The following is a 14,705-nucleotide window of genomic DNA, read 5'->3' as shown; positions in this document are numbered from 1 at the left end:
GTTTATTTGCTGACTGCATCGCAGAAATATGATTACTGTCTGACTCATGTAGACCTGGAGTTTACTCAAGTGCACTTAAACACGGTGATCAGATTACCAACAAAATCTGATTTGCTGCAGTTGTCGGGTTATTAAGTGCATGTAATGATGCTTAATGACAACACAACACTGCTAAAACAACACAAACCAGCATGCATTCCATGCATGACCATGCTGGTCTATACTGTTTTTTCTAGCAGGGAGCTCTAAGAATGAAAGTGAGTGGCTAAAAACTTTAGCATGTTTGGACAGGTCTATTCATTTAACCTGTACACTGCATTTGAGTAAAGATAATGCACTTATTTATTTATTTGTTTGTTTGTTTGTTCATTTGTTTGTTGATTTATTTCATGTAGGATTGGGGAGGCTGGTGTCAGGCAGCACTGAGAGTGTACTGGAGTGTATATGTGAAATTTTCCTCGACCTGTGACAGAGAGTGACTCATGCATTATCTTCAGTCTTACCGCCGGCTGCTCGAGTAGAACTTCAAAGGCGAACACAAACCATCACCATGAGAAATTCCTGCCTGAAGGAAAAGCACTCAGCAAACAGAAAAAAAGAGTTCTCACATGAAGTGCGGTGACAGAGTTGTCCCTGTGTGCTGAGTACAGCCTTTATAGGTTTATGAAAGTATGAACTTAATGTTCACTTATGATGGAAGTCATAATGCTTTTGAAGAGCATCAAAATACAGCCATGTTTAACAGATCAGCAGATTTTTAGAGTTAGACACACTTCCTGGCCACTGAGCTCATCTTTTGAATCATGATTTGTGTTAGCTGTCCTCTTGTGCTTCAACAGTGGTCAGTTTACGACCACAGAGTGTGGATACCTTTAGGTGGTGGGCCACTCTCAACCTAAAAACAACATCGCTGTGCCCAATACACTAGTGTCAGCACCACGCACTACCATGTTAGTGCCGCTGCTGTGCTGAGAATGGACCACCACCCAAATGATACCTGGACAACAGCAGGCAGAAACTGATCAATAGTGGTCCTATTAGGTAAGTGTTTCTAATAAAGTGGCCAATGAGTGAAAGCATAAGGTAGGTGTTTCTAATAAAGTGACCAGTTAGTGGATTTAAATTAAATAGTAAATGTAAAGAAAGGCTAAAAACAGGGGCACAGGGATGTTTTCATTCAGCATTTACAAAAATAGACTGTTTGCAGGAGGGACAATCAAATTGGTAAAAATGAATGTATTAAAATAAGAAAATGGTGTAACAGAACGCCATCCAACCAGCACCTTGTTTATGAGTGGACAGCTTGTGTATTAGCAGCAAACACTAAGTCAGTTCAAAAGGTAAGATTTCACCAGTGGGCAATTGAGACTGACCATCATTAACTCAACACCTGCTACAGGGCCATGACCATGCACTCACTTGGCTCATCTGTAGAGTGAAACGGTTGGCCGAATAGAATGGGCTGTTCTGGCTGAATGGGTGATGAAAGAGAAAGAAACAGAGGGTTATTTCATCAGCTTGATCCATTATAGTTGGCCGCTATCAATGCAGAGAAACAAGGCAGGGTAATATGACAATATGTTTTCATTATTGTGACAAATTACACTACAATACACTTCTATATTATGAGAAGCAGTATTTATAGAACACTGAACAACTGCATGAATCATAAAAAGGCAGATTTAGATTAATTATTAAAAGCGTGTAAAGAACTCATCCAACAACTATATGAACAGTGTAGTAACAAGTAGTTCGGCTACCATATTTACCATATTTATACAAGTTGTTGCTGAACTGCCACAGGTTCCCACTGACTTATTAACTTTTTGAATGACTTATGCCCACTGCATAAATATGCATGTCCATAAAAACAGTAGGAGGTGGTGTACACCAATGAATGAAGCGACGTCATCTTCCGCATACATATAATTATTCCTCTTGACATCCCTGCATCCTTTGCAGCCTTGACCTGCTCTGGTCACTAGCCCTGCATGGAAGTGGTTTGGATTCTTTCTTGAGGGACTCCCTTATCAGGTAACATGAAGAGGAGCCACATCTATTACATTAAGATTCTCCACTGGGGTCCCACAAGGCTCAGTTATGAGCCCTCTTCATTTTTCTCTTTAGACTTGCTTTCTTGCTGATATAATATCTTCTCAAGCCTTTACCTGTCACTGCAATGCCTGACTCAACTAGTTATCGCCTTCACACATTATGGTTATGTTTCTGCACATCTGGTTGATCTCTTCATGCACCTGAAGCCGAATCCTAGCAAGACAAAATGTGCATGCGCTAAAAATCAGTAGGTTGTGGTATACATCTATAGATGAAGCAGTGTCATCTCCCACATACTTATGCTGCATTCACGTTTATCTTGAAAAAACGATCGTTCCAGAAATTCATAGTGGTACTTGATGAATGATGACATGTATGCACACAAGCGTTGTCATGGCAACTGTGGGACTATTTATTTAAGGTGGAAAAATGCAGAAGTATGATCCTTCCATTTTTTTTTCAGGAAGGTATTCACCAGGTTTTTCCTCCTGTCCACTCTTAAATAGTTTATTTTTGTTAACGGTGTATAAAAAAGATATTTGTGCATTTAGTCGATTCCAATTTGTTTGCAAACCTCAGAATGTGTTTTTTTTAATAAATATTGTGATATTTATGATCTGTTATAAAAATGCCTTCAAGATTTGTGATGTTATATTTTTCCCACTCCTACTGAGCAATCTTCTACTGTGGTATTTAAAAAGCTATCAAAAAGCAACGCTTCAGCTGCTCATCCTGGTGGCAATATTTTTGGGGGCTTAAGGCTTGTACATCTCGATAAAGTCTGTTCTCGCAGAAAATAAACAAACATTAAGCAACAGGCCATCAGGTAGATTAAACTGTGAAACACGCTCTCCAGCAGATGTGCAGAATCCATCTGTCGTGACAAGCTGTACTGCTAATTAAGGAAGCTGTGATGTTGACTGAATTTCAATGACCGTTCTAGTGGTAGCCAAGTTCATCCTCACTGCTACAAAACACAACACAGTATCATCATACTAACGGCTTTACTGCTGCTCTCACCTCTCACTTCGTTTTTTTATTTTATTTTAGATCAAAAGTATCTAAAAAGGAGGAATTTAACTGTACAAACTTCAGTGTCTTTGCTGTTGGACGCTAGATAGACTAAGATGTCCCACTGCAGTAACACAAGTTATTAATGAAGCAGTTCTTTAAACTGTTACTTTTGTTCTTCGACTCAAAATGTTGAGGATTATAGTTTAGGGTATAGTTTAGGGTATAGGTCAGGGGTTCGCACTCTGCACTGTCCTGTTGTGGCTCCACAGCAAAATTAGATTTGTAGGTAAAACTAAAATAATCCTCCTTTACAGTAAATAAAGCTCTACTGATCGTTCAACACAGTCTAACAATAAATGGTCTTAAACACTGGAGTTAATGTAGAGCTGCTAATTCACCCTTTAACCCTGAAGGTTGACACGCAGACTGTTTCAATGCAGACAGACAACAGTCTCACCTAACTAGTAGCTAACGACACGACAAAGAGAAAGATTTAAGACGAACATCGATAATTTGCAGTTGAATGGAATTATTTGCATTTATAGTCATGCCAACTGGTTTCCTGATACATTTAATCTGCAGCCAGGAACTGACAAACACTAAAAAGTTGTGAAAAAGTGCTTGTTCATGCTTGTTCAAATCTTCCTGTTCCACCTTAAATGGAGCAGCAGCTACATTCTGCTGCATCAATTCGAAGAAGAAGGTGAGTGAGAAGCAACTTCAGCCTCATAAAAAATCAAACATTGTGGGACATTTTACAATAAATCGTTCTAATTTTGCTGAAAGGTTTCCTGCTGGAGATGTGAGAAAACCAGTTATAGCTGAGCTAAAGTTTAAAGCAGAGCAAAATAAGTCTCTGTTTTCATTAATATTATCATTTTAACCTTTGCTAGTACATTAGCACATACTGAGACACATTTACAGCCAAGATGGTAAAATGGACATAAAATGTTGTGGCTAGATTTTTGCTGAAAGGACAAAATAGCTCTTCTTAACAGTTGGGTTGTCTACCTCTGGTATAGGCTAATTTCCTGTCTCTACTCAGGGGTGGCCAGTGCCATCCTAATGTGAACTGGTCACTCCAGTTGTGCAGAGTCCTTCTTAGCCATGTGAACAAAAAAAAGTCTGAATTAAGCTGTCTTGCTGTGCTGATTAAATTTAAGGCTACATTTCTACAATGACAATCCACTATTTAAAAGATTACTGATCATGTTATAGGGTCTGCAACAGTCTACAGTGCATTAGACAGAGGATAACTTTTACTATAGAAAGCGGAAAGGAGTCCTGTGAGGACAGCGTGGGAGTGCAATGTCTTTTCAGCAACGTTTTTCACCAAGCAGTCAAAAATAGCGCACACCATTGCCTGGTAACATTAATTATTCGGCTAATAACACCAGCTTACAAAGCTGGGGATTCTTGCTGGAAGCTTCCCTGCTGATAAAAGACCATTAGGGTTAATACCTGATGGTTTTGCGTTCTAACAGGAATTGGCTCATTGGTTACCACTGGATGCCACCAGTTTCCTGTAGGACACCTTTAGATCCCATTAGGAAACCAGCAGGTGCATCTGGAATTAGTCCAAGAACACTACTTAAACCATTAGAGTACTTTACACTGTGATATTAATCCATCAGGAAAATTTTCAAGAGGATCTCACTTACATTCAGACAGGCTAGCCTCAGTGAGCTAATTAGCTAGGTAAGCTGACATCATTCAAAACATTTTTTTGAGAAGTCAGTGTGTAGTCAGGGTGGTCAGTCATGGGCTGGAGGTTAGGGAACCGGCCCTGTTACCAGAAGGTCACTGGTTCGATCCCCAGAGCCGACAATACATGACTGAGGTATCATTGAGCACGACACCTAACCCCAACTGCTCCCTGGGCGCTGCGGATCGGGCTGGCCACCGCTCTGTGCAAGTGTGCTCGCTGCTTCCTAGTGTGTGTGTGTCTTCACTAGTGTGTATGTGGCGTTTCACTTCATGGATGGGTTAAATGTAAAGGTGAAATTTCCCCATTGTGGGACTAATAAGGGTCACTTAATCTTAAAAAACAAACATTTTGAAAATGGCTTTGTCTGGTTTAAGTGTGCACTGACATTCTTTTTTTTGCAGTGCTAGTTGTGTAGCCTGCTTGCTAACTATCTAATTAGCACAATTTGCAACAGATTTGAGATGATAATAAGTATTCTCCGGAGAAATGTTGAGGTTAAACTGAAAAGGACATGGACAGTTGACAGCTTTGCTAGTAAAGCCAGTATGTACCACAGGTTTTTGGTGTTTTTTGGAGAGTGTAAAGAAAAAAGAGAACAGGACCCAGAACCGAGCCTTGTGGGACCCCAGTGGAGAGTCTTAATGTAGCAGATGTGGCTCCTCTCCATGTTACTTGTTAAGGTCAACCCTCGAGACAGGATGCACACCACTTACATGCAAGGTTAGTGACCAGAGCAGAGCCAAGACCGTGTCAAAGGTCAACCAGCAAAACCAGCACCAGACCAGCATAGCATTGATGCTAGTCTGTGCTGTTTTGTTTTTCAGCAGGGAAGGACAGTATTGAAACTTAGCACAAGTGTCAGCTTTGGTAATGTTAAATAAGGCTGTTTTCTAGAAATTTCACTGAGAAAATAAAGGGTCCAGGAACATGGGACCACTTTTTGCTAAGCTTTCTATTAATTCGCTAAGATTATTAGCATAAAGTGCTAGCTAATTGTCATGCTAACTTCATGTCACTGAACTGACATTCTATTGAAACACGTGAAGTCACTGGAAGTCATGGATTAACATATTTCTAAGGATCCTGTAAAAAAAAAAAAAAAAAAAGTAATGCATGGCCACAACTTATTAACAGGTGGAAACGAGATCCTAATGCATGGCCATGACTTAATAAGGCATGGGAATGAGATAATTAAGTCATAGCTACAACTTAGTAAGGCATGGGAATGAGATCATGCCTTACTGTGACAGGGAGCGAGGAGGCGGACGCACGTGCTGAAATAAGAGTTTTATTATGGGCAAATCAAGGGTCATAGTCTAAATGGTCCAGGTTCAAATAGCCAATACGGAGAGCAGGAGAGACAGACATGACAAAATGAACACAGGCATAAACATTGAAACAACACACAGTAACCAGAGCAACCAACAGTGCAGATAACAATTCAGACAAAGACCAGTAAAGACAAGGGGCAAACACAGGGCTTATAAAACAGGGATAACGAGGGACAGGTGAAAAGAATTGGGGTGGAGTCAACAAACAAGGGGGCTGAACCAAAACAAACGCACATGGAAAATCCAAAACGCAAAGCACACAGACAGGACTGGGAGGGGCCAATCGTGACACTTACAAAGTTGTAGCCACACATTAGGATCTCATTCCCATGCCGTACTAAGTCATGCCCACGACTTCATTATCTTGTTGAAATGCCTTTCTAAGTCGGGGCCACAACTTAATTATCTAAGTCGTGGACATGTGTTGTTTTTATTTATACAGGATGACACCAGCAGGGCTCCGTACTCCGAACTCCTTCATTTGCTTTGTGGAACTGAACGCTATGATTTTGTTAGTTTGCTACAGAAACGGGTTTTAAGATAAATGAATATAAGTTTAACTGATGGGTAAATGTAGTGCATCAGGAAAATTACATTTTAGTGACCTTGACACGTTATAAAAGTCCTGTCTCCTGTCATTTTCTGGTTAAAATGAATGAATTACTTACTGTACATATTGTAATTATTTTGCCTCCACAATAAATCCCACCTGGATTGCTGGGTCACATGGAAAAGAGTAGCGGAGATTAATCTGAAGTGTGTCTGAAGTTTGTGTTTGATGAATATTGCTTTTGTTTGTCTGAACTGTTATTTTAATTCACTTCAGTTAGAGAAAAACAAACTATTTCTGAACATCATGGCTGTTTAGCCATCAAATCCTGCTGTGACCTGAGAGAAGAAAGATAAGCAGGATAAACAAGCCCAAATTGAAATGAGCATAATGGAGAGATTAGAAAGCAGAGACTTAATGACAGCTGAGAGCATAATAACATTATTGAGTTTTACAATAGTCGGTACCTCAGTCAGTGTTTAATGTCTATCATGCCTCAGGCCTAAATGTAAGCTGTCTTACCCCTTGCATCTCATTATGGTAGCAATACCACAGGTTGCAAATAGCAATACTTGGAGTCTGTCTGGGCCTGTAAGTGCTAGAAGAGTGAGAGGAAGCAGGCAAGAGTTTTTGCCAGATGAAAGGACTGAGAAAATAAGATAGAAGAGGATCCAGTTGCTTCCTCCCTCCCAGTCGTATTTTGTGCTTTAGTGGCTGTATCCTTCCCTCCTATAATGAATGACCTGCTGGGGCATATTGTGTTGTCTTGTCTGTGGACTGGACACAGGAGTTACTATGCATTCAGAGGGTCCCTGTAAAGCTGTAAACTCAGAAAGTTAGAACCACATTTGGTTGTTTATGTTTGGGTGATCATCAGCAGCCTGTACATTTATGGTGTGACATGTGAATGTGTCAGAAAATTGAAGTCCGATCACCAAAATACCATTTGTTGTTGACTCACAAGCGTTCACTCACAATGTGAAGTAAGTTTAAGACTTAAATGGACTATGCCAGAGATGTTATAGAGGAGGAGACCGGTCACTGGATAAAATATGAATGGGAAAGTTAGTAGTACTCAAAAGATACCAATACAACATCATACCAATACCAATACAACATCAAAGGATGTCGTATATAAATGAATAAATCTCAGGAACACTGCATACTTTAGACTTACATTTTCCATAGAAGGGTAGTGTTATTCTGTTCCAGTGAGGGCTCCAGTGCGATCCATAAAATAAAATTAGTAAATTCATAAATATAATAAATCCATAATGACAAATCCAACACTGAATGTGTTCTATGATTATCCATTTTTCTTTGATGAAAAAAAAAAGTCATCCTTTGAGTCTGCCGACCAATCAGAGACAGTGTTCCTGACTTATTGACCAATCTGAGGCTGTGTTCCGGACTTGTCAACTTATCAGAGGCAACGGTCCTGATTTATCGTCCAATCAGAGGCAGCGTTCCTGACTTGTCGTCCAATCAGGGGCAACGTTCCTGACTTGTCATCCAATCAGAGGCAATGTTCCTGACTTGTCATCCAATCAGAGGCAATGTTCCTGACTTGTCATCCAATCAGAGGCAGTGTTCCTGACTTGTCGACTGATCAGAGGCAATGTTCCTGACTTGTGGACTGATCAGAGGCAATGTTCTTGACTTGTTGACTGATCAGAGGTAGTGCTCCTGACTTGTTGACCAATCAGAGACAGTGTTCCTGACTTATTGACCAATCAGAGGCAGTGTTCCTGACTTGTCAACTAATCAGATGCAATGTGAGAAAAACTCTCACTCATTGAGGAGATCTGCGCATATGCAGTCGCTAGAACAAGTAAAAAAAAGTGGGGTTTTTTTGTGGTTCATTTCAGCCAAATGGTTCCAACTACTTACACTGTTTTTGTCAGATTTTATCACTGATTTCAAATATTTTTAAAGTGCTAATTTGGTTTATACGTCTCTCTACATTCACAGAGTGTTTTCTTGTATGTGTGGAAATAATCTCCTGGTGTTGTTGCCAAGACGGCTGTCGAGTGGACAGATTTTCTTACAGGTACCTGGGCTAAGCCTCTCAAACACTTGTGTTGGAAGTTTTATGCTAAGTAGCTAACTGACACAGCCAAACTGTGCTTAGAGAAATAACAGTGCTGCTGGAGCTTTTTAAACACCTCAGTGTCACTGCTGGACTGAAAATAGTCCACCAACCAAAAATATCCAGCCAACAGCGAACAGTGACCACTGATGAAGGACTAGAGGATGGCCAACACAAACTGTGCAGCAGCAGATGAGCTATCTGACTTTACATCTACAAGGTGGACCGACAAGGTAGGGGTGTCTAATGGAGTGGACAGTGTTTAAAAACTGTGTCTGATCTATTCATACCAGCACAACACACACTACTACACCACCACCATGTCAGTGTTACTGCAGTGCTGAGAAATGATCCACCATCCAAATAGTACCTGCTCTGTGAGGTTCCATGGGGGACCTGACTACTGAAGAACAGGGTAAAAGGGGGCTAACAAAGTATCAGAGAAACAGATGGACTACAGTCTGTAACTGTAGAACTACAAAGTGCAGCTATATAGCAAGTGGAGCTGATGAAATGGACAATGAGCGTAAAAACAAGGAGGCGGTCAGAATGTTATGACGGATCAGTGTGTACTGATGTATATATGAGGGTGGAGTGGTTGCTTTCAGTCTATGGGAGGAACGAGGGATGAATAAACAACACATAGAGGAGAATGAATGGGAGTACAGTAGATGGATGAGCAATTTTTACCCCATTCATTCCTGTGGGAAAAAAATGTAATTTAACAAAGATTGTACAAACACCGTACATCAGATAAAAAGCTGTATACAAGCACATCATTCCCATCATTGGTCATCAGAACTGCGGAAGGTTTTAGCAGACAAAGATCAGGCAGAAAAATGAGGGAAAAAAGAAGAAGAATATTAAGATTAAGACTAGATTACGTGACCCTTATTAGTCCCACAACATGGAAATTTCACCTCTGCATTTAACCCATCCATGCAGTGAAACACCACATACACACTAGTGAATGGACACACATACGAGGGGAGCAGTGAGCACACTTGCCCGGAGTGGTGGACATCCCTGTCCACAGCACCCAGGGAGTAGTTGGGAGTTAGATGCCTTGATCAAGGCCACCTCAGTCACGGGCTTTCGGTTCTGAGCCAGTGACCTTCTAGGCAAAGGGCCAGTTCCCTAACCTCCAGCCCATGACTGCCCCAGTTTAATCAGATAACAACAGTGTGACTAATAACTTGTTCACATTGGAACAAAATGTCCCTCATAAACTAAGCGAGAATAACAGCCAGTCAGCAGAAGTTTGAATGGAGGTAAGGGTGCCTTATAATAAAGTGTATACAGGCCTGAATAAGACTGATGAAGATTTGACCCTAAGGGCTCCCTCTCCATCCTTGGAAAGCACTGTGATGTGTTGAGAAAATGGAAACTATTTATCAGTAATGACCTCAAAAAGGACAGTTTCAGCAAAAACAGCCCAGTAAAGTGACCTTCAGCTTCTATTTCCGTGAAGCTTTTTCCCGAACTTTCTCTATAGATCTTTCAGCCTGTCTGATTCCACGACTTTCCCCCATCAAACTGCCTCTTTGGATATTATTTCATGCTCCAAATCCATCTCCACTTTAATAATTTCCTTGAAATATGAAGTCCTTTGAACATGTTAATTATGGCCATGACACCTCCGCGTATTATGGAAGGAAACTTCTCCAGGCAGAGTAGTTCATTATCAGTAATGTCATGCTTCTAATGAAGGAAGGCCATAGCATAAGGCACATGGTGATGTGCGTCAAGTAGGCCTGCTTAGTAGAAGTAATTATGAAAGAAATGTGTTTAAGGTTTGGAAAGACACAGTGAAGATGCAACTTTAGAGATGGGATATTTTTACTTTTTGTGTTCTGTGTTTTTTAAGGTCAATTTTAATTTTAAACTATATTTTGTATGTCAACCTTATTTAATCTTTAATCTTTAATGAGTGCAGGTCAGAACAACATTGGATTCGTGCTTGGGCGCCTGGCCTGAGCGAGTGAATGCGAAATAGTGTCTTGCAGTCCAGCAGAAGTTCAGCAGATGGACATGCACATTTTTACCCCATGCATTACTACAGGAAAAAAATTGTAATTTAACAAAAATCAGATCAAAAAGCTGTATAGAAGTACGCCATTCCCGATCAGACTGGACAATCCGAAATTGGAACAGTGTTGATATCTGAAAAACTGTGGGATGAGGTAGCAGACAAAAAAAATTTGTGAGAAAAATAAGAAAAAAGAATATTGGAAGAAAATTGGATAAGAATAGTGTTGAGCATCGCTTTGCAAACACATTTTTTATTTCCCTACTGAGGCCAGATTTACATTGTGTAACTTTCATGCTTTCCAAAAAAGTTAGAGTTGGAGCATATTTCTTGAAATTAGCAAAATTATCCGCCATTATAGTAAAATATTTACTAAAAATTTTCTATAAATAAGTAGTAGTATGCTGCTTTGGAACAAAACCTTGTATCTCCAAAATGGTAACTTTACAGGAGAGAGTTAAAACATACTGTGGAACGAAACCAGTCCTGCGTGTTCGTTGATGCAAAAATGATAGTTGATGATAGTTTTATTACAGAATTCTGGAGAGGTTACAAACAGAGAACATGCATCATGTATCTCCCAAGTAAGCTCTGACCTCCCAATGTGTTCTGACTCCTTTTATACCCTGAAGCTGAATATGTGTGGGCGTATAAGCTGAACCTAAATGTTTACATGTTCCTGTTTAGTGGGTGCAATGCACATATGGTTTACCATATATGGATGCGAAAACCTCATGTTCTAACGAAAACCTCATGTTCTAGCAGTTAAGCGCAGACCTACTTCAGTTTTTGGCCTTGGCCGGTTTCCTGTTATTGCGCACATCTGTGCATGTTTGTCACGTACTGTCTGTTCTTCGCCTGCCCTGCCATGTGAATGTCATAAAACTAAGCGCGAGTTAATGCCTTCTGATATTAATGCTTAAAAGTATGCTACTAAAAATTTTAAAATACACAATACTTTACTTTCAATGTAAGTCAATGGAACCAGATGTTAGTCCAAGTCATTTTTGGCCATTTATTTTGGCCCATCCTTCACGAAATTTACACAAATGCATTGCAACATGCATATTCAAATTATGTCAAAAACTGAAAATCAACAAACATGGAAATACGAGGTTTTGTTCCGACAACAGTGAGTAGTATAATTAGTATAATTCATCTTTTTAATTTAATTGATTAATTCATTCCCACTGCAATCTCAAAATGAGAAGTATTAGATATTTAGACTACATTTAGGATAATTTCACCTGCCTTTGCAGCAAGCATGCTTCTGTGCTTCCCTGATTCTTTGATGGACATCACCACATTCACATGGGAAAACTTTAACAAACTGCTGTCAGTAAACAGTGCCTGTTGCTGCATCCACAAATGCCAGTTAACACTGTACCATGCACAGCAGAGCCATATATCAACAATGTATAGAAATGCAGCAGACAACTCGAGCTCATATGAAATGGACTGGTGCTCAGTGGAAATAATTATATTAAGTTGTATTAAATTACATTAAGTATAGTCAATATATCCAATATTTCTCCTGTTGAGATTGTTGTAAGCTTATTTTTAAAATGATTGAACTTATTTCCACACATTGTTTAATTTGTATTAAGTAATTTTACAAAGTAAAATTCTCTCAATGTATTGGCAGATAAGTTTGCTTATTTTAAGAAATGTGCTTGGAACAATCTGCCTGTATAGTGAGAAAATTTTACTTAATAAAATGGCTTAAAACAGGTATAAAATGTCTACAAATAATCTAAACAATCTTATAATAAGTGCACAGCAATCTAAAAACAAGAAATATTAGATATATTGAATTAAGATCATTTTATTTGACAACATATTATTTTTACAGTGTGTAGCCTGAAGAGTCTACTTTATATTCTTTATGGAAATAATGGATGTTGTGTCCTCCAGCCCAAAGAAGAAAATCCAGATTGTTACCAGCATAAAACTGAAAAACCAGCATCTGTCATGGTAGTAGAGGGTATTAGAGGGTAACTTGCACATCTGTGAAAGCACCTTCTTCTTCTTCTTTCGGCTGTTCCCTTTAGGGGTCGCCACAGCGGATCATCTGCCTCCATCTTGCCCTATCCATTGCCTCCTCTACTTTCACACCAACCATCTCCATGTCCACCTTCACCACATCCCTAAACCGTCTCTGAGGTCTACCTCTTCTCCTTCTACCCGGCAGCTCCATCTCCAACATTCTTTGCCCAATATATCCACTATTCCTCCTCAACACATGTCCAAACCATCTCAACCTGGCCTCTCTGGCTTTATCTCCAAACTGCTCCACCTTCGCTGTCCCTCTGATCTGCTCATTTCTAATCTTGTCCATCCTTGTCACTCCCAATGAAAATCTCAGCATCTTCATCTCCGCCACCTCCAGCTCAGCCTCCTGTCTTTTAGACAGAGCCACAATCTCCAAACCATACATCATAGCAGGACGCACTACTGTCTTGTAAACCTTCCCTTTCACTCTTGCTGCTATCCTTCTGTCACACATCAGCCCTGACACCCATCTCCACCCACTCCATCCTGCCTGCACCCTCTTCCTCACCTCTTTTTTGTACTGTCCATCACTCTGGATGGTTGACCCAAGATACTTGAAGTCATCCACCTTTACGACCTCTACTCCTTACATCTTCACCTTTCCACCTGCCTCCCACTCATTCACACACATGTATTCCGTCTTATCTCTACTGACCTTCATTCCTCTCCTCTCCAGTGCAAACCTCCACCTGATTCTCTTCCACCTGCTCTCTACTCTCACCACAAATTACAATGTCATCTGCAAACATCATGGTCCATGGAGCCTCCTGCCTGACCTCATCTGTCAACCTGTCCATCACCATTGCAAACAAGAAGGGGCTCAAAGCTGATCCCTGATGTAACCCTACCTTCACCTTGAAACCATTTGTCACTCCAACTGCACACCTCACCACTGTCTCACTATCCTCGTACATGTCCTGCACCACCCTAACATACTTTTCAGCTACACCTGACTTCCTCATACAGTACCACAGTTCCTCTCTTGGCACCCTATCATATGCCTTCTCTAGATCCACAAAGACACAATGTAGCTCCTTTTGACCTTCTTTGTACTTCTCTACCAACACAACGCAAAAATTGCATCTGTGCTACTCTTTCTGGGCATGAAACCAAACTGCTGCTCACTGATCTGGACCTCTCGCCTTAGCCTTGCTTCAACAACTCTTTCCCATACCTTCATGGTGTGGCTCATCAACTTTATACCTCTGTAGTTACTGCAGCTCTGCACATCACCCTTGTTCTTAAAAATGGGGACCAGTACACTGCTTCTCCACTCATCAGGCATTCTCTCACTCTCCAGGATTTTGTTAAACAACCTGGTTAAAAAGTCCACTGCCTTCTCTCCTAAACATCTCCATACCTCCACAGGTATGTCATCTGGGCCAACTGCCTTTCCATTCTTCATCCTTTTTAAAGCTGCCCTCACTTCCACCTTACTAATTCTCTGCACTTCCTGATCCACTATCTCTCCCCTGTTGTCCTCCTCTCTCTCTCGTTTTCCTCATTCATTAGTTCTTCAAAGCACTTCTTCCATCTACTCAACACTCTCTGTTCACTCACTAGTACATTTCCCTCTCTATCCTTTATCAGCCTAACCTGCTGTACATCCTTTCCAGCTCTATCTCTCTGTTTAGCCAAAAGATACAAGTCCTTTACTCCTTCTTTACTGTCCAGCCTCTCATACAGCTTATCATAGGCCTGAGCCTTTGCCTTTGCCACCATTCTTTTCGCTATGCGACTAGCCTCACAGTACTCCTGCCTACTTCCTTCATCTCTCTGGTTATCCCACTTTTTCTTAGCTGCCTTCTTCTTCTGAATACTCTCCTGGACTTCTTCATTCCACCACCAACTTTCCTTGTCTTCTTTCCTCTGACCAG

Source organism: Pygocentrus nattereri, chromosome 24 (assembly GCF_015220715.1).
Source record: "Pygocentrus nattereri isolate fPygNat1 chromosome 24, fPygNat1.pri, whole genome shotgun sequence".
Classification (NCBI taxonomy): domain Eukaryota; kingdom Metazoa; phylum Chordata; class Actinopteri; order Characiformes; family Serrasalmidae; genus Pygocentrus; species Pygocentrus nattereri.
The sequence above is the reverse complement of the archived record's forward strand: the minus strand, read 5'-3'. Positions refer to the sequence as shown.